The sequence below is a fragment of the Cupressus sempervirens genome, chromosome 4 (assembly GCF_028749045.1).
Source record: "Cupressus sempervirens isolate cs-2001-9-10 chromosome 4, ASM2874904v1, whole genome shotgun sequence".
NCBI classification, from domain to species: domain Eukaryota; kingdom Viridiplantae; phylum Streptophyta; class Pinopsida; order Cupressales; family Cupressaceae; genus Cupressus; species Cupressus sempervirens.
In genome coordinates, this window is record NC_143121.1 from 129,959,861 (window position 1) to 129,981,543 (window position 21,683).

At 34.1% G+C, this 21,683-nt stretch overlaps 1 pseudogene; it reads left to right on the forward strand.

Moving 5' to 3' along the window:
* Window positions 1-2,152: 2,152 nt before the first annotated feature.
* Window positions 2,153-12,281, forward strand: LOC149560273 (laccase-11-like; annotated as a pseudogene).
* Window positions 12,282-21,683: the final 9,402 nt, after the last annotated feature.

Genomic DNA, 21,683 nt, shown 5'->3' on the forward strand with positions numbered 1-21,683 from the left:
TGGAGCTTTTATGTGTACTTGGATGGGAGAACCATCTTATTTTCAGGTTGCCTGTTAAGGAACCGAGTTTGATCTTTATGGGTGTTGTGGTATGGGACACAACTGTGTTTTTATTTTCTTAGGAGAGGTTGTCTAGGTACGTGACTTGGGAGTGGCTTGCATAGGGGTCCGGGACCCAAAGTGGTCAGTGCCAGGGTAACCTAATGCAAGTTATGTAATAAGTGATAATCTAGTAATTAAAACTTTTGGGGGGAAAACACACTAAAAAGATAAGTTAGAGATTTTTTATCTACCCATGCCTTGAGTGCTTGTATAGACTAAGGATGGGAATGGGATGAGTGCCTCGTCTTCTTGAGAGGGCTTTCTAGTTCCACATGTGTGATGTTGAGGGTTCGGGGTTCAGAGTAACCAGTCTAGGGTAACTCAACGCTTGAGGGTCTGGGGTCTATTAAGAGATCAGTCCAGGGTAACTCAAGCAACCATGTGATAACACTCCCTAGTATGTAGCCTGAGTCTCCTCTGTAGATCTTTGTGGATTTTGTGTACCTCTGGTGGTGTACTTATTGTTGGATGTGTTTATAATGGATATTTACTTTCATTGATGAGGATTGATGATTCATGATGTTGTACTTTTGATGTGTGGCTTTTGACTTGAGGTGATTATCTTTCGTTGACTTTATCTTATGATCTTGGTATTTGGTTTATACTTGGTTCGTGTATGATGTTTGGTTATGTGGTGTCAGTATTGGATTGAGTGTTCTTACTTTTGGATTATTTTATCTTCTTGAGTAGCATGTGTTACCTTTGAGGTAGTTTTGGCTATTAGGGGTACCTTGCCTAGGAATATTTTATGTTTGATAGCCGTATTTGGATCGTTCATTATCTTCCCTGCACGGTGGGAGTGGAAGCCTGACTAGGTAACCACGCGGTCGGGAGGTAGTGTCTTCTTACCATTTGGGTTCCCCTTCACATTGCCAGCTATTGGATGATCGTTGTAGAAGATGTACCTTTATCGTTCTTATTTCTTATCTCAGAGAACTCCTTTTTAGATGATGTATATATGTTATCATTTATCCTGGTGTATTATATCTATTTTCACATACCCTGCGACATGTGCAGTGGATGTTATTTAGTGGACGTACATTCATTGTATTAGTATACTTATGTATTTGCTTATGCGATTATGTATTTGTTATTTCTTTATGTTCATGAGACATTGTACTTGGAACTTAAACTAATTAATTTAAAATTATTAAATGTGACTCAACGTAAAGGAACTCTTGAGGAATTGAAACTGTATCTATATTTGCATATGCGTATTTGATGTGTATGTTCATATTGCTTCCGCATTAATGTTATCTTGATGTTGTTTAAACTTTAAAAAATAAAATAGTTCAGTAAACATTGTAACATGTTAGGTTTATTTCTCTTGGGTTCCCGAGCGGGGCGTTACAATAAGGTCAATTCAGATAGTGGTTACAACGTATAATTTACTTGGAGCTCATTAATCTTATGAATCTAGCATTCTTGAAAGTTCATTAATCCAAGAAAGAGGTCTGCGATAAGAACAAAAACAATCTATTTTTAACGGTATCAGGCGACAGTAAGTTCATTAATTCACAGACTTGCTTCAAATAGACTCTCAGCTGGTGGTCGACCTCTTTCAACCAAGTCATCTAGTCCAAGTATTTAAAATTATTATTGCTCCTTTCTGGATAAAAACATTGATGTTCTTGTAGCGAACGGTTTAAACATCACACACTAAGGCTTGATTCCTAGTGCAAAAGTGTTAAATAGTCAAAGTTTGACTTACTTTTGCAGAGTTAATTTCTTCCTTAGTGTGTGATGTTCTTATAGACCATCAAAAATTGCAACGTATTCTTACATTTCATTTCATACATCTAGAATATGTTTTTAATGATTTCCCACAAATTTTTATATCTTGGAACGGACTGATGACCTTCGGAGAACTAATAAAAAACATTAATATGATTAGATCTTGGATCTACCTAACATTAAATATGTGACTGAATTGTTGCACGGTAGAGCCAACAACTGTTGCATTTTAGGGGGATGTTTGCTTAGAAGATCATGAAACTCCTTTAGACTTTATATATATATATATATATATATATATATATATATAGCAGCTATGGACGTTAAAACTACCATATGCCTAGTTGTTATAATGTTTGTGAACGGTCTGCTTCCATTTGTAGCTCTGGCCAAAACAAGGAATTACAATTTCAATGTATGCATATGTGTATGTATGTGATTGCAATGTTATTTCTAGGATTAACTTTCAGTGTTCTGGCAGTTGATATCAACTTTGAGAATGAGAATGCTTGTGGAACAAATTGTTTGTATTTTTTTAATTGACATTTTGGATTGTCCTTGCATGCAATCTGAAATGTTGATAAAAAAATATATGCAGTTTGTTTGAGAAGTATTCTCAGAAATACAAGATGTACTTAAAATTGTCTTTTTTGTTCTTAACGATCATTAATAGTGTACATAGATTTTTTCATCAATGTACTTAAAATTGTGTTTTTTTGTTCTTAACAATCATTAGCAGTGTGCATAATTTATTCTTATCAATGTTTTGAAATCATACGATATATCCCATAATCAAGTTGAAATGAATAGAGAACGAATTTGTAGTATTGAGAACTTATGTATACTATTATCAAATTTCCACAATCCTTTTGTAAGTTACAAGTTCATTCATGAATTCGATGGTGTGTGTTTTTTTAGCATCAACACTTTAGAGCACACTATGTGATCCATCATCAGAATGAGAGAATACAAGATTTGAAATAGCAAAAGATGATGGATCACTTAGTGTGGTACGAAAGGGTAATGCTAAAAAATATACACAATTGAATCCAGAAATGAACTTTTTGTTTAGAGATCAAATCTATGTTATACCCATTTTAGAAAGACATGAAATGTCAGAAACTAATCAAACTACATAAATGTTCTTGGAATTGCAATTTGTATATTTGCTTGACATATTATTTTGATTACTCTTATCATTTCATGAGTTATAAACCTCATTTGACATCCTTATTTCAGATACAACTTCGGAATGTGTCCCTTTTATGCCATACAAAGTCTATTGTCACGGTGAATGGAAAATATCCGGGACCAACACTGTATGCAAGGGAAGGTGATAGAGTGGTGGTAAATGTGACAAATCATGTGAAATATAACTTCACTGTTCACTGGTATAGCTAAGAACATTGACACCACAATGTTTGGTTTTCTCATGCTTATTTTGCTACAAAGTTTCTTTAAAATATGGTGTAAGAAATGCATGTTACTAGTATATTGAATACGGTTTAAACTTTATACTGCTTGTAAACAGCTCACTTGTACAGCTAAAATATTGACCCAATGTTTGGTTTGCTAGTTTTTGTTGCATGTTATTTTATAACCGTGTAAGGTCTTCTTGTTGATGGTATGTTTATATGGTTTATAGGCATGGAGTAAGGCAGTTCCGAACTGGATGGGCAGATGGGCCTTCATATATTACACAATGCCCAATACAAACTGGTCAGAGCTATGTACACAACTTTACAATCAGTGGGCAAAGGGGTACATTGTGGTGGCACGCTCATATACTCTGGCTGAGAGCAACTATTCATGGTGCCATTGTTATTTTGCCAAAGAGAAAAGTTCCTTACCCATTTTCCAAGCCTCACAAAGAAGTCACATTGATTCTCGGTAGGAAATGAATATTTATAAACGCAAAATCCTTTAAACTTTCAATTTGGGTTAAGGAGACTATATTTTCAATGTTTTTCTTATATGTAATGGCTTCAAATGTGCAGGGGAATGGTGGAATGCAGATGTGGAGAGTCTTGTCAGTAAAGCTCAGAGCAGAGGAGTAGCGGTTAACACTTCTGATGCACACACTATTAATGGAAAACCAGGGCCCCTCTTCAGCTGCCCTACCAAAGGTTAGCAACAATTAATGCTAAGTGTATACAAACCTAACGATGATATGCAAAGTGACAGAAATTTTGTGGATGTGAAAGATATATATATATATATATATAAAGAGTTGGAAACATAAGGTTTTAGGATCCAGTTTCAAATGATTTTAGAAAAGGTTAACATGGTATTAAAATTAATTAATTTTAATTAATTTTAATGACACTTATGAGATTGGGTAATCTAAACAATTGAGAGAGCCAGAGCTAATTTATTTTCAAGTTTCTTTTCATGTCAACTCCTTAAAGGTCTCATTCATACTGTCCATTTGCAAAATGTTTCCAAACTAAAAGGAATATCATCATACAATATGCCATCAACTATGAAGTGTCATTCTGTTTCAACCACCCATTTGATGCAAATATTGTAGGTTTATTCTTCCCAATCTTCCTAGAAAACTGCCCATCAACCTATCTCACATTATGAGCATCAAACATTTTATGATGGCTTAAGTGGGGTGTTAAAAAAGACATCTAAACAAAAGGTGGACTGGTGGATAAGGGCTAGTAGCTCAGTAGTAGAATACTCTAGCAATAAATGAAAGGTCCTACATTCAAGACCTAACTAATCTATGATATTAATAAATAAAGTATTTATTAGGTTGTAATCAGTTGTAGTATGCAGTGGTTTGATATTACTTATCAAAATTGACATGCTAACTATCCAAAATAAAAGTTTAATGGTTGAAACTATATATATCAAGTCAATTCGAAGTTTAGACTTTAGACTTGTTTAAATAGTCCATTTGAAATTACATCACCTTTTCTAACAGAACCCACCTATTACCATGATTTGAGATGAATGAACTAAACAAGTGAAAACGAATATACTTTTTAAAACTGAATATTGAACCATTCAATAAGCTTTAGCATTGATTGAACTATTTTTCCTTTTGTTGCAGATACTTTTACACTGTCAGTTAAACCAGGAAAAACCTACCTTTTGAGGATAATCAATGCTGCTCTCAATGGCGAACTGTTCTTCGACGTAGCAAATCATCAGATGACAGTGGTAGAGGTGGATGCATTGTACACAAAGCCATTATAGACCAAATCAGTCGTGATTGCTCCTGGACAAACAACAAACGTATTGCTATAAGGAAGCAAAGGTGCACAGAATCGCTTTCTACGCTAATCTTTGAGAGGACGTTTATGCAAATCAAAGTAACTATTGCAAAGATCTCAAGAAATGCATAATAACATAATCAAAATAACAAAGAACACACAACACAGTGATTACTATGGGGAAACCCTTCTAGGAGAAAAACCCCACCCTCCAAAACTCGCACAATGTATTATCAAACCAAGATGATTACAATACACTTGCAATGCAAGTTCTTACAGGAGCGCATCACCACAACTCGAACTTAGAGAGACTCCTAGCACCAGTCTTGCAAACTAAACTCAATTACACAAACACCTCCCCAAGCCCTCCTTTTATAGTGATTTTACAACCTGGAAACCACTTAAGGTTTTACAAAACCATGAGCAAAACTACCATGCCACATGTTATGCATTTTTGACATTTACATTTCCAATATGGAAAAACAACCATGTTAAAAATAGTAATCCCGTCCACAATTTTGTCTCTTAGTCTAGACCCCCATAAAAGTCACAAAATGAGTCATCAAGGCTCTAAAAATAGCCTACCTATATTCTACTAAGGACAAGACTCATTTAACAACTCACTAACCACTTTCCAATGCATAAACAAGTGGAAAACTCCCACAAACTAATTCTGGATTTTTCCAAGAAAAGATTGCAAGGTTGAGACACATGTTTCTCAACATTCTCCCACTTGTCGAACACCTTGCAAAAGTCAAGGGATCTGAAATATCATGGACTTAATTGCTAGGGGCCGAGAGGCCCATAGACTCTGAACACCATCTGAATTTCTCTGTGCTCACGAGCTTAGTTAATGCATCAGCAACATTCGCCAAAGTCTTTACCTTTTCCAGCTTTGCCTTGCCATCCTTGACCATATCTCTCACAAAATGATATTGTACATCAATGTGCTTGGTCCTCGCATGAAAAGTCAGGTTCTTCGCTAGGCAAATTGCACTCTGGTTGTCACTATAAATTGTCACTGCACCCTGTTTGAACTCTATATCTGAACACAATCTCTTTAGCCAGATGGCTTCTTTGCAGGCATGAGTAGCTACCATATACTCTGCCTCAGTAGTGGAAAAAGCGACCACAACCTGTCGCTTACTCATCCAACTGATTGCACCACCAAATAATGTAAACACATATGCACTGGTGGATCTTCTTCTATCAACATCACTAGCCCAGTCTGAATCCACATAGCCTCGAATATTCAAGGAATGCTCACTTCGTGTTCCATGAAAACATATTGAGTACTCTGAGGTACCTCGCAAGTATCTGAAAACTATTTTTACTGCATCCCAATGTGCTCTTCCTGGATTAGACATATAACGGGAAAGTACTCCCACTGCTTGGGCAATGTCTGGTCTTGTATAAACCATAGCATACATCAAACTTCCAACAACACTCTGATATGGTACTCGACTCATCTCTTCCATCTCCAATGGGGATGTAGGACACTATGAGCTAGAAAGCTTTGTTCCCATAGTAACAGGAACACTCAATGGTCTTGCATCCTGCATATTGAATCTTTTCAAAATAGTACCAACATACTTACTTTGGCCTAGCCAAAGCTTTTTGTTCTGTCTATCTCGTATAATCTCCATTCCTAGAATGTGTCTAGCCACCAAGATCTTTCATTTCAAACTTTATTCAGAGTTGAGATTTTAACTCTACAATCAAACCTTTTCCTTTGCCAATAAACAACATGTCATCGACATACAAGGCAATAACCAGAAAACCATCACCATCAGATTTGAAATATATACAATGATCAGATTTCGATCGCACAAATCCCAAACTCAAGACATATGTATCAAACTTCTGGTACCACATCCTAGGACTCTGTTTTAAACCATACAAGGTTTTCTTCAATTTACAGACCAAATGACTTTTACCTTTCACCACATAGTGCTTTGGCTATGACATGTAAATTTCTTCCTCCAAATCTCCATGAAGGAAAGCAGTTTTCACATCCATTTGCTCGATCTTTAGATCATAAGCTGCTACAATAGAAAGAAAAAATCTAATGGATGTCATTTTGGCTACTGGAGAAAAAATCTCACCATAACCTACTCCCTCAACTTGAGAGTAACCTTTTGCAACCAAATGCGCTTTATACTTCTCAATGCTTCCATCTGAACCCATCTTCTTTTTGAACACCCATTTACAACCAACAGGCTTCCGTCCTTTAGGCAATGGTACAAGGTCCCATGTTTGATTCCTCTTAAGAGCTGCCATTTCTACATCCATGGCTATTTCCCAGGACTCTGAATCATTCATACCAAGAGCCTCTTCTACAGATCTCAGTTCATCAATGTTAGCATTCAATGCAAATATGCACCTCCAATCATCAGGAGAATACCCATACCTTTCAAGTGGTTTCCTTTGTCTAGTAGATCTTCGAACAAGATCTGGTTTAGGTTTAGGAGGTTCAGGTTCATGATTAAGTTCTCCCTCTTCCTCTGATGATTCAGAACTCATAGAGCTCTCTTCAACATCTTGTCTTTCTAAGGGCCTTGATTCAACTTTCTCAGGTGTAGCAGGAAGTTGAATCACATCTTTCTTTTCTTTAATTTGTTCTGGCTGCACTGTAATAGAAGAAGGCTTAGTTTCTCTAAAAATAACACTTCTGGAATAAAATACCTTTTGTGCAACGAGATCCCAAAGCTTGTATCCTTTCACACCATAACTATATCCAATGAAGATACATTTGACAGTTTTGTTGTCCAATTTTGTTCGCTTCTCCTTTGGCACATGAGCATATGCCTCACAACCAAACACTCTCAGATGTCTAAGTGAAGGCTTGTGGCCCGACCACGCTTCCATTGGCATCTTATCAACAAGAGCTGATGTAGGAGACCTGTTTATCAGGTAGAAGGCAATGGCTACAGCTTTTGCCCAGAACTTTTGTTCTAGTCCAGCACCACTCAGCATACTCCTAGCCTTCTCTATCAAGGTCCTATTCATTCTTTGTGCAACTCCATTCTGCTATGGAGAATAGGGAGTTGTCTTCTCTCTTTTAATACCAAAATCTTTACAAAATGTGTCAAAAATATTGGAGCAAAATTCACCACCATTATCAGTTCTCAAACACTTTATTTTCTTTCCAGTCTGCAATTCAACCATTGCTTTAAATTCTTTGAAACAACTGAAAACTTTAGCTTTACTCCTAAGGAAATAAACCCATGTTCTTCTACTAAAATTATCAATGAAAGAAACATAATAAACTGATCTACCAATAGAAGGAACATCAACTGGACCAAATACATCCGAATGAATTAGATCCAAAATGCATGAAGACTTATGAGAACTTGAGTAAAACTGAATGCGATTTTGTTTACCATAGATACAATGCTCACAAAAATCAAACTCAAGATTGCAGTCATTCAACCCATCAACAAGGTTCTTATTTTTCAAGGTCCGTAGACCCTTCTCACCTATGTGGCCAAGTCTCTGGTGCCATAACATAGTCTTCTCTGTAGGCAACTTTGATTCAGTAGACAGAGCACCCTTGGGTACCCAAAAACCACGACCATCTGTTGAAAGAGAAACTCTCTCCTTCTCCAAATGAGTAGTCTTTTTCACAATCTTATCAAAAGTACTATTGCACTCGACTGTGTGTGCATCAAGTTGGTACAATATACCCAATCTACTTCCTCTTGCTATTACCATAGTGCCTCTCACCATTTTTACACCTGCTTCAAAAAATTGTACATGTACACCCGCATCTATTAGCTTACTAACAGATAAAAAATTCCTTGCTAGTCCAGGGATATGCAAGACACCATCAAATCTTCTAATTCTACCATCAAAAAATTTCACACGAATACTTCCATGACCAACAATATCAAGTACTGAATTATCACCCAAATACACTTTACCACCATCAAAATTTTCATACTTACTAAACCAGTTCCTATTAGGAGTCATGTGGAAAGATGCACCTGAATCTATTGACCATGCATTTTCACTTGCATGAGTGGCCAAGGCCGCAATGAAAGCATCTCCATCTTCCTTCTCGGACTCAGAATCAGAATCTTGCTTCTTCTTCTTCTTCTTTTTCTTCTCCTCTTTGCAGTCCTTTTGGAAGTGTCTAGGTTTGCCGCAATTCCAGCAAATTGCCTTGGACTTACTAGGGGATTTCGATCTCCCTTTATTTTTGGACTTAGAATGGCCATGCTACTTTTCGTTGTTGCCTCTTTCTTTTGGTCTTCTGCGAACACTCAAAGCCTCTTCGGCATTCAGAGAGACCTTCCTTCTCATCTCCTCAGAAAGTAGAGAACCAACAACGTCCTTCATCTTCAAGACAATTGAAGTGCTCCCTATAGCCATCACAAGACTATCCCATGAGTCTAGCAACGAACATAACAAGATTTGACACCTTTCTTCTTCATCCATTGGCACCCCTACTGAGGTCAACTGAGTCACCAACATATTAAACCTTTCCAAATGCTCAGAAATTTGTCCACCTTCTTCCATTCTCAAAGAATACAAATTCTTCCTCAAGAAAATCTTATTCACAAGTGATTTCGCTTGATAGATCTCACTAAGCTTTTTCTAAAGCTTCTTCGCGGTAGGTTCTTCATGGACATTAATCAGAATCGAGTCTACAAGACACAATCTAATTAGACCTTTAGCTTTTCTATCATTCACATCATATTGTGTGGCTAATGTCGAATCTGTGGGCCTCCGCTTGTTCTCATCAATCGCATCCCATAGATCCCGATCAATCAACAGATCTTCCATCTTCAGCTTCCACATCTCAAAATTTGTGCCAGAAAACTTTTCAACATCAATTCTCCCTGACATGCTTGCCATCTTTTCAATCTTGCAACACAGAAATGAAATGCTCTGCACAAACTCCCACTCAAACCTTGATTAGCTCAAAAAACCTTGTACCCAACAAATAGAACCAAAACTAGCCAGGCTCTGATACCACTTGTAAGGAAGCAAAGGTGCGCAGAATCGCTTCCTACGCTAATCTTTGAGATGACGTTTATGAAAATCAAAGTAACTATTGCAAAGATCTCAAGAAATGCATAATAACATAATCAAAATAACAAAGAACACACAACACAGTGATTACCGTGGGGAAACCCTTCTGGGAGAAAAACCCCACCCTCCAAAACTCGCACAATGTATTATCAAACCAAGATGATTACAATACACTTGCAATGCAAGTTCTTACAAGAGCGCATCACCACAACTCGAACTTAGAGAGACTCCTAGCACCAGCCTTGCAAACTAAACTCAATTACACAAACACCTCCCCAAGCCCTCCTTTTATAGTGATTTTACAACTTGGAAACCACTTAAGGTTTTACAAAACCATGAGCAAAATTACCATGCCACATGTTACCCATTTTTGACATTTACATTTCCAATATAGAAAATCAACCAGGTTAAAAATAGTAATCCCGTCCACAATTTTGTCTCTTAGTCTAGACCTCCATAAAAGTCACAAAATGAGTCATCAAGGCTCTAAAAATAGCCTACCTATATTCTACTAAGGACAAGACTCATTTAACAACTCACTAACCACTTTCCAATGCATAAATAAGTGGAAAACTCCCACAAACTAATTCTAGAATTTTCCAAGAAAAGATTGCAAGTTTGAGACACATGTTTCTCAACAATTGCTGATCACCAACAAAAACACTGGCAGGTATTTCATGGCGGCCAGAGCATTTCAAGATGCACCTCTGCCCCTAAACAATCAAACCGCAACAGCAATCTTGCAGTACATAGGAACCACAATAAAAAAACTCATCTTTTATCACAATGCCCAAAATTCCTTCCATTAACGACACCTTCTTTGCGGCCAATTTCAGAAATTCTTTAAGAAGCCTCAATTCTATAAACTTCCCTGCAAAAGTCCCAAAGTCTATAGACCGCCATCTCTTGTTCACAGTAGGACTTGCAATTAATCCCTGCCCAACCTGCATAAATAATACCCGTTTAAATGCCGCCATTAACAATATTACTTTTGTGAAGCCCACCATTTCTCTCTTGCAAGCACATTACTTCAACATCAGTGGGGTTTTTACACCTGATTTCCCTGATAATCCTCCCACGCCTGTCAATTACACTGGAAATCCTCCGAGCAACCTGAAGTCAACTACTGGAACAAGGCTCACAAGGCTTTCATACAATTCAAGAGTACAATTGGTTCTTCAGGACACCAGCTTGTTGAGTACGGAGAATCACCCATTTCATCTTCATGGCTTCAATTTCTTTGTGGTGGGAAGGGGGATTGGGAACTACGATCCCAACAAGGACCCTGCAAAATTTAATCTGGTTGATCCTTCTGAACGAAATACTGTTGATGTGCCAAAGGGTGGCTGGGTGGCATTTCGATTCAAAGCAGACAATCCAGGCAAGTTCAACTCACTCAAAAATCTTTCCATTCTTAACATATCATTGTATGTTTTGATCATGATTAATTTTTAAGATCAACCCCGATTCACCATCCTATGGGATCACATTCTCTTGAAGGTTTTTCATTTTTTCTCTTAAATGCTGAGTAAAATGCTTTTGACAATGTGGTTGATGATGTTGGTTGATAAGTCTTTTATTACCAAGTGAAATGCTTTTGAGTCAAAGCAATGAGGTCACTAGTATGATCACAATGATCTAGTGGTCACATCACTTAACTAACATACTATGGAATGAATTCAATCTTTTGAATGGAGTTGTTTTCCACCATATTCCTTATTAAAGTGGACATTTTAGATTGCACTTGTAATTTTTTATAGAAAGAACTTGTCTTTCATATCAAATTTCTTTAAAACTACACTTTATATTTCATTTTTTTAAAAAGAAGTTACTATTCTTTTGAATCAAGTGATTCATTGTCACTTTAGATTTATCCTAGTGTGATCTAGAATGTTATGCTTGAGGACATCTTTATCTTAGTATGATTGAGAATAGTGATGAATTATAAGTAGGTGCAATGCAAATGGGAAACAATATCTAAATAATGCATCCAATAAATTACTCTAGAATATTGAATGTAAGACTAATGATGATATGTTGTTTTGAATGTCAAGAGTTTGGTTCATGCACTGTCATTTGGAATTGCACACTACATGGGAATTAGAGATGGCATTTTTGGTTGAGAATGGGAAGGGACCCAACCAATCCATACTTCCTCCTCCAAAAGATCTTCCTACATGCTAAAATAATTTATTTTATTCAATGTCATTTGGATTTACACATTGCATGAGGCTTAGAGATGTCATTTCGAACCGAGAATAGGAAGTGAACCAACCAATTCTTACTTCCTCCACCTAAAGATCTTTCAAATTGCTAAATTATTAAATTTTGTTCTTATGAAATAAAGATAAAAACATGTGTCATGATAAAAAATATAGGCACATATATTTGCATGCAAACAACTTCTTATTATTTAAAATGTATAAATATAATTGTAGCTCAATTGGTCGAGCACAATTGGTGAGGATGATATTAAGAGGAGATAATGACATCCACCAAGGTTCAAACCCCCTAGAGGCAAGTTGGGGCCAAGTTCAACACTTGGGTGAATTTGATGTGGCTTCTTAACCGAAGGAAGCTTCTAGTGATGTATGCTTACTCATAACATTGTAATCCGTTGTCAAAGGAAGAGAATGCCAATATCTATGTATGTTGAGATATTTCCATCAAAAAAATTTTAATAATATTTTGTTTAAAATGAAGTTTGTTTTAAGTTTAATTACAAGCTAAAAGTCTAAAATTAAGGATATGGATCTCTAAGGAAAAATGATTAGACTCTATGATTCAAAATACATTTTTTTTAAATGATAGAAAACTTTGAATCAAATGGAAATTGAGGTAGGAGAAATGTTCTATGTAGGTAATAATAAGAAATGAAAATGTCGGTGGCAATTAACCCTTCCATTCTTCTTGATTGGATGATAGTTTTATTTTATTTTATGTTATTATTTCAATGCAAGATTTATAAACAAAAGAATATTTGAAAGCTTCAATGTTACAATTTGTTCAAATAAAATATATATGGCTGATAATTTATATCATGCGATGTAAGAACAAACTACAAAGCTTCAACCTTACATAACATTTTATTTAGTAAAAAGATCTCGATCAAGAAATATTATTTTATATAATAATAATTGTCACTTTTTTAGGGTTGAACAAGATATAACACTATATTCTTCTTTTTTATTGGTAAATGATGAGGCCTTGATAAATTTTATTAAATAAATAAATTTATAAGTACAACTTCGTTCGATGAGTTCTCCCCTACCGGTTATAATTTACCGATAAAAAAATACAAATATAGTGTTATATCTTGTTCAACATAAACTCCTTAAACAAATTTTACATTGTTTTATTTTCGTATAAGAGTAATTTTTAATTTGAAGTCTTTCAAAAATTTATCTACAAGTTAATATTGTAGACACCTAAATTTGATTACACTATTTTAGTAATCCTATTTAGTTATCTAAAAAGGGCATTATTAATTAAATTTCTATTTAATTAATCCTTTGTCATCCCCTAGTTGATTAATTTAATTAATCATCTATAGTCCTAATTGATAAATCAAATAATCTATTATTTATCAATTAAATCCTATTCTTCTATCTAATTCCAAAAATCCCCATTTATTAAATAAATCTATTTGATAAATGAAATCCTCAAATTCAAAAATCCCTAACCTATCTCTAATCCTCCATTTAGCCTAATCCACCCCATCCACCCATACTAACCAAGCTTAGCCACTAACTCACCCACCCTCATTAATGCCATCCACTTGCACATCTCTAACATCCCTAATCTAATCCTAAACCCAAGCCTAATCCACCCCCTAATGTTGTCACATTCCTTAAACAAGTTTAAGACTTTCCTAATCCAAACCAAAGTCTCCCCTCAAAAAAACCCAACCACTAAGTCATGAGTGCTCTTACAAAACATAAAGACTCTTACAAGCCCACTCATGACTCTTACACCCATCTTCCACACTCTTCCCTCTTCCACACTCATTCCTCTTACATCCCTCTTACATACTCAACCCCACTCATCATGACTTTAACCAACCCTTTACCCTACCCTCTCACACTCGTCCTCCTTGTGACAAGTGTCACCTTCCCATTGGTGCTAAACAAGCACAATCCATGTGCTCCCCTTTGAGTGCATCTTAGCCCTCCTTAAGCCTTCATCCATCCTTGCATCTAAGCCCTCCATCCCTCTACCCCTTAGCCTATAAATTGAATCCCATCCCAAGCCATTTCATCAACAATCTTTGAGCTAAAGTTACCATGCTATTTTGAGAACCAAAGCCATCAATATTACCCTTATAATGCCAAATTGAGAGCTCACAAAGCTACCAATTTTCCATTACCCATCTCCATTGAAGCAACTTTTGAGCATCTTGAGCATACATCCACAGCAAAAGGACACATCTACAGAATCAAGAAAGCATGGATTGTTTTCTCTTGTGAGGTTTGCACTTCTTGTTTGTGAATGTTTACTTTATTTGTTAATGTTCTTTGCACACTGATTCTGGTTCTACAAATATTAGCTTATTTTTCTCCATAATTTATACATGGGTATGGGGTTATAACTAACATTTTCTAATGTAGAATTTTATTGCCAGCTATCTTCTTTATTTTGATCTTGGTCTTTATTATTCTGTAGACATTGCAATGGTGCATGCTCATTTTCATATTATCCCTCATATCTTGCGATTAACAACACCCATTCATCAAAAGTAATGCATGTTACATTAGTTTTTCTACTTTATCAAATTTGATCTGATTAATTAGTTTAAATAAATGCTTTCTCTTAACTATTTAAATTAATAAAATAAACCTATTATTCATAAACTAAAAATAGTAAAATAAATGGGTTTCGTATAATTGTCTCCCCAAGCTCTGCCCATTTTCTCTCATTAATGTCATTCATAGCAGGGCATGATTTGTGCATAATACTAATGTTTTTTAGAGTGTAGAGATTGAAGGATTGTTGAGATCCCTAGTCCATTTCTTCAATAGCTCCCTAATCCACATGATATTTTGGCATTGGGTTCTAGCATTTCCCTATACATAATGACTTGAAATATGGAAAAGTTGAGGCAATCAATGACTTCTAGAACTCATAGTCAATCATACTCAATAATCAGTCATTTGGCATTGACAAACACCATAGCCAAAAAAATAAGATTACTAAAGGGTTATCCTTTGTCTTCACTGGATGTAGCATCACTATCCATACATTAAACATTCCCTTTTTTAGTGATAAACCCTTCAATCAATCTTTCTTTATTATTTCTCTTCGAAGCACTATGAGGTATTGATGGTGCTTTAATTGGAGCATGGTTGTCATCTTCTTCTTCATCACTTTAGCTACTCAAACCATCTTCATAAGTGAAGTGGTACACCTTGGCCATTTGAGACTTGCCATCTATATTTCTCACTTTGTTAATTTGAAAATATTCTTGACCAAAGATTGTTCGATTCAAACTTTCAGTTGTACTAACCTGTAAAAAGTCAAGCATTTTTGGCTAAAAGTAACAATTCTTTGTGTCTTCTTTGTTGAAAATTTTGATGGATTTCTCTTGTGCAATCGATCCTTATAACAATAAATCATCTTTGATTTGGATAGCTTCTTCTTTAGCAATTTTAGGACCACATACCTTGCTCCAGTGAAGATAGAATTTAACTTCTGGGTGCATCACTATGATGAATATTGATAGTAGATTATCTTGGTTGGGCTAATTAACTTGTGGTATTTTTGCCAATGTTTGGTTAAAATAGTCTATGAAATCTCTCCCTTTTCATCTTCTTTCTTCTAAATTTTGAAGAAGTGACATAACAAAGAGCACACATCTTGTTGGCTTGAACCTTGCAAGAAATATGTGCTTTAACACACTCCACCCTATGATGCTTCTACCCTAATCTAAGTACTAGAACCATATTGCAACAGCTCCAATGAGGGATTCAACAAAGAACCTTACAAAAAGAAAAAAATCTACAACTCCAAGAGGTCCATAGGCAACACTAATGATTTGATGTGGTTATCGAGATCCTTGTCATTTTCTCTTGAATACTATGGAAAATGTTTAATTGAACCTCAAGGCAGGGCTATGTAACATGACAAAGATAGAGGGCCAAAGTAAGGCTACCAAGGTTAGGCCATTATTGAGATTATCGGTGTTGGAAACATTGCATAGTATTGTTTATAAATTGTATTATTTTATTTTATTATGTAATGTTTCACCTAGGATCAACTAGATTAATGTGCAACATGGAAAGATTCCCATGGAATATTCTTGATGAGTTGTATTGTAACACTGTGACAATATCTAGTGCAATTATTTAATATTGGGGAAAAAAGGTCCAATTCTAAATGTGGGTTAGTTGGGCTTTGGAAAAACATAGTTTTAGCACATGGTTTATGTAATTTCATTTGGTGGTTTTGTGGGATCTTTCTACTAAATAATCAACTACAAGGGTAGCTATAGAAATAAGGGAAAAGAAAGGCAAAAGGCAAAATTGAGCAAGACAAGGCTTGATAGGTTAGCCAAGGGATCATTTGTGAAGGTTGGAAGCATGTCATGGGATGTGTGGATTCATGCTTGTTCACATGGATTGTTTGGTTGTGGCTATGGCTTTGAAGGCTTCCATGGTTGTATTTAAATGGTGTTTTCTGTTGAATAATACATGGTGATTGATGCTTTTGGAGGTCAGATTTTTTCCCTCAATGAGGATTCACCAAGATACAGTTCATGTCACATTTTTTGTGGGTGCATTTTATATTATCTTGCATGTGGATCTTAATTTCTCATTTATTTTATATCTATGTGGGTTATGTGGAAATGATAACATTTTTCATACAAGTTTCCTTACAAGTGGTATAAGAGATAGGGTTTTTTGTGGTAACCCTAGATTGAGTCCATGAGAATGCATGAAAGAGTCAAATAAAGGACAAGATATATGGATTTGCTAGATTGTTTATATTGCAGATCTGAGGGTTTTGGGTTTTCTATTCTAATGGGTTGTTGGCATATTTTTGGGCATGTGAAATTGTTGGTCAAAAGGGTTTTTTGAATGTTTTATTAAAATGAGGGTTTTAGGGGGGAGCTTGCACAAATGACCTTCTAGAAAAAAACAAACCTTGCCATTGGATCTAGGTTGGTTTTTCCATTAATTTTGATATATACTATGTCTTAATTTGTCCATATTGATGGAAAATGCGAAAGGCTTTTAGTTTTAGACATGACGATCGTGGAATTTAATCCTGTTAGAATTTTTGTCACAAAAATATGTAGTGAAAATGGTAAAAATATTATCTTGGTAAAATGACCATAACTTTCACTCATGTTATTAGGTTTTGGACTTCTTACAGTCACCGTAAAGATAATTTAGAGCACTAAAACATGTTATAGGTTTGAATTTGTGATTTTTATGTTTTGTTAGGTTTTAAAATCCCAAAAGTTAGATGTTTTTATTATGAGCACAAAACTTGGGCATAACTTGGGCATACAGAGTCATATTTTTGACTTTGAATATTCAATGGAAAATTCTTGGAGAGCTCTATACATTGGTTCAGATTTGGGGTAGGTTTGACATTTTTTATGAGATTATATATTGATCTAAATTATTTATGATAAATATTGACTATGGTAACATTGTGTGTTAATAACATTGTATGCTTTTGAAATTTAGAGTTTGATGTCATTGTATACTCAATTTATATTTCATATTGGTCTCATGATGATATGGTTATTAGTGGTTGATTTGGATATGAATGATGACTTGTTAGGTCTACAATTTTTGCGGTGTTGTAAATGGTGTATACATACATGTTGCATTTAGGACTTGGATATGGGTTGTCATTGCCCATTGATCTTTCATTATTGATGCATATTTAAATTGGCAGCTTAGATTTGGGTTATCTATGCCCCTAGTAACATAATTCACTATTTTTTCTTCATGTAGAATGGATGAGATGTTGTTACTAGGTAAACTCATGGTAGAGGATTATAGTTAACTATATTCTATGTTGACAAATTGAGCACTTTGAGAGTTAGATACTTGGTTCATGGATGTGATCATGGTACCATAGATTTTGACATGACATGATTGGATATACATGTAACTAATTGGTGCTAATAAGTTTGGATTACTGATTTGGTTATAGTGGTATATCTTCTTGGTTCAAGATCATGGTTATTTGATTTTCTTTTGAGGAGCTCATGATGTTTACTAAATGTCTTTGATGGTTTGATGCCTTGGTTGGTTCTCATGGTTAGAGGATGATTTTACTCACATGTGATGTCATGGATAGCTTGGAAATATAGTTTAGTGAGAACTAGTGATAGTAATGAGGTGACAGTGTAGGATTGGTTCTTGGTTTGGTTTATATCTTCTTGGTTTAGAGATCTCGGTTTTACTTGGTACTAAAACTTTGGTTATGTGTGTAGACCTGGAGGATCTTCATGTAGGAGATAAATTTTATGATGCTATGGATGACTTGGTACCATGGTTGAGTGAGACTTATTGGCATTGGTATATTTATTGAGTGTTTACAGATATTGGAGGATGTCTTAGATCCTATTGTTGCAAAACTATCTTTGACATTTGCATGGTGCACTTGTTAGTATTAGTTATCTTCAAGGTGTGTGGAGATAGTTTCATCTTGAGGACTCATGGGGTTCTTGGTAAAGTTGTGGTTTATGATTTCATTTGACATGCTATCCTTGTTATTAGGATGGTTTCATTATTATGTCATGGTATACTCTTGATACACATTTAGAGTTTTGACATGTTATGGTATGATCATATGGAGCATTTCATCTCTTTAGTTGAGATGGTTAGATCATGTTGTCATGTTTATGTTCTTGAGGCCATGGTCAAAACTTTGACACTGATCTTGGTTTACTTTCTTGGTATTGAGTATATAGATTATTTCTTGCATACTTCATGATATTTCTATGTTGTATTTGGAGTTGGCATGGATTTATGGGTTATAAGTGTTCTTAGATACTTAGAGATGGTGGTGATGCTAACATTTTGTTTGATTAGATATGTATTTATTGGGATGGTTTCAAACAAGAAGTCTGAGACGCAATCACCAGATATGGACTTGAGAGGAGATTGTTCTTAGATGAGTCTTGGTGGGAAACTTGGATATCTTGATGAACATTCTCATTCCTCACTCCTGGTCTACTTGATAGTTTACTACTAATCAAATTCTTCTCTTCCTCTTCAAACTATGCTTTTATTTATGATTAACTAGCACATAGTATTATGATTTCTCAAATCACAAATTTTTAGACATTTAACATTTTCCTTTAAAATAGACTTAATTTAAACAATACTTCATTCTACAATTCAATCACATGCTTACTATAAATGTCCTCCTACCTTGCAACAAGATTCAAATGCAAATGATTTATAAAAGCTATTCTTGGTAGAGCTTCATAAAGAAAAAAAACCAATGTTTCACCACTCAAAATTGATAGCTTTTAACCTACTAAATGATGAAGTAAATAAATAGAAAACAAATTTGTTTAAGAATTTTGTCGCCGTACATATGTTAACTTTAGCTGGCACACACGATTTGATGAAGACTTAAGCTCTATACTTTTAATTTTTTCCTTGCAGATTTTTATCATGTATTCAATAGCATTGATAAACTTCAATTTCTTAATTTTATTTATTCAATAACAATATTTGATAATATTTTCACCAAAATGTTACTCTATTTTTAGCTTTGTAATTGTATAATTTTGTATATTTTAGATATAGTAATTTAATCTTTTATTAGTGCATTTTTCTTCTTCATAGACAGTTTTTGTTTACAATTTTTGTTTCATTTATTTATAACAAAATGCATAATTTTTTCAAAATCTATATCTAGATTATTACAATTATTATAATACTTATCATAACTTATATTTTATATTTTCACATATCTTTAATTTTGTACTACTTAGAATTAAATGATTTTAACATTTTTTATCAAACTAATATGTTGCATCGCATAGATGCAAGATTTTTAACTTTACAATTTTTACAAAATATTTTTTTAAGATTTAATTAGGTGAATTCATTTAGCTCTTATATTGTTCGGGTTTGATGGATTGTACACTTGATTTTTATTAAGGTGAATTTGATTCATTTTTTATATTTTTTTAATGTAAGTGGGTTGATTTATATTTTTGTAATATAATTTTTGTCATTCAATTAAAAATACTAAAATAAATATTTCTTATATTATATAATCATTGAAGAAGTATTTTATAATAAATATATTATAGTATCACATGATATATATGCAATAAAACATATATATCAATAATTATATTAATAAATTAAATTATAATTATAATTATAACTAATATCATTATAGAAAAATATAAAAATATAATATTTTTAATAATTAAAATATTTTATAAACTATAATAAATTTATTAAATTAAAATTATATTTATATAAAAACCAAAGGCAAGTACTAAGCCACTATGTGGCACTTGTCTATATTTGAGTTTGGTATATTTCATTAGAAGAATGGTCAGTCAAGATAGTTGTATTATCCATCTATCCATTCTATAAGCTTGTAATATTGTAGGTTTAGAACAATATAAATGAGATAAATAGCATGAAACTTTATGTATTCTTATATATATCTTTAAATTTAACATTTACTTTAATATGCATATTATATTTATTTTACAAAATTGTCTATTTATTTTTTGAATCCACAAAATTCAAGAATGTAGAATAGAAAATTTTATATATCTTCAAATTAAATATTTACTTCAATATAAACATTATATTTACTTCAGCAAATTTTCTACCTATGTTTTTTCTAATCTCACAAAATTAACGAAATAATGTCGAATAGAAAATCATTAAATGGTTCTATTGAATGCGGGGAGAGGGTCACTTTGTATTTTCAATAAATTAGGAAACTCGTCTAACACATTAGAAAGTGATGTTGTCATGACCAATGTTAATTATATGATAAAATTCCTTATGAAAGAAAGAGGCAGCAGAAGGAAAATATGACTGAGGTTGAATAAGGCAGCAATGAGATAGTCTAGCTTTGTATATCTCTGCTTCTTCTGTTCTTTTTCGGAATCCTCTTCATACTTGTTCAAAATAAGAAGAAGAATAGTACATGTTTAAAATAAAAAGAAGAATAGAGTAATTATAATAATTAGTCAACGTTATAAAAATAAATTCATTCAAAATATTAATAATCAAACGACTATTATGAGCCAGGCCGGTTGTCCCACGTAGCTGAGAGTAATTAAAAGAGACGGTTACCAAACGATCAGCGAAACAATGAAAAGAATAAAATAAATCTACTTGTCTGTTAAAAAATGATAAATAATATGCCTGAAAACAAAAAGATGAGTTTTTTTTCTAAAGCTTGAGAATTGTTTATAATAGAGCTAAATTCAAATCAACGCTGTCATGCATGCCAGTTGCCACTGTGAAGGAGACCAAATTTTTAAAGTAGGATACACACGCTACCAAACGATCAAAGTGTCAAATATAAGAAAGTTGAGTACACTCGTCCTTGATTGGTTATATATACTGATCTCTTACG